This window comes from Pseudonaja textilis, chromosome 2, assembly GCF_049901715.1.
Source record: "Pseudonaja textilis isolate UNSWEBS1 chromosome 2, rPseTex1.2, whole genome shotgun sequence".
Taxonomy (NCBI): Eukaryota; Metazoa; Chordata; class Lepidosauria; order Squamata; family Elapidae; genus Pseudonaja; species Pseudonaja textilis.
The window spans coordinates 127,556,979-127,557,432 of record NC_141991.1 but is presented as its reverse complement, the minus strand read 5'-3'; positions in this window follow the sequence as shown (position 1 = coordinate 127,557,432).

Sequence of the window (454 nt, the reverse complement as noted above, 5' to 3'; positions counted from 1 at the left end):
GTGATTGGCTGAGCGGTACTGGCGTAGCCGAGGGCAAACGTGACGTCACCGCCACCTCTTTCTTGTTAAGGAAGCATGCTCGGCCAATCGCTATTCGAAGAGGCAAGCTGAAAACGGGGGCGCCTTCTTTTTCAAGAGCACGGTTGCCCATACTTGACCTTTTTCTCTCCCGCCCACCCCAGTACGGTAACGATTCCTTTGTAGTTGGGAGGTGTTCCTCTGAGAACAGTTTTATCCAGGATCGGGTTTTTTTGCCCCCTTTCCTTTTAAAGGAAAAGGAGGCGGGTATGAAAAAACAACGGGGAACTTTTAAACGTTTGGAAGAAATCGCGTTCTTGTTATAATTTGCATGGTCGCTAGAACATTTTTTTAAGGTTTAAAAAATTTGGTCGTGACTTTGATCTCTATAATAACATAAATGCATAAATTAAACTATTGAAAGGAAAATAACACA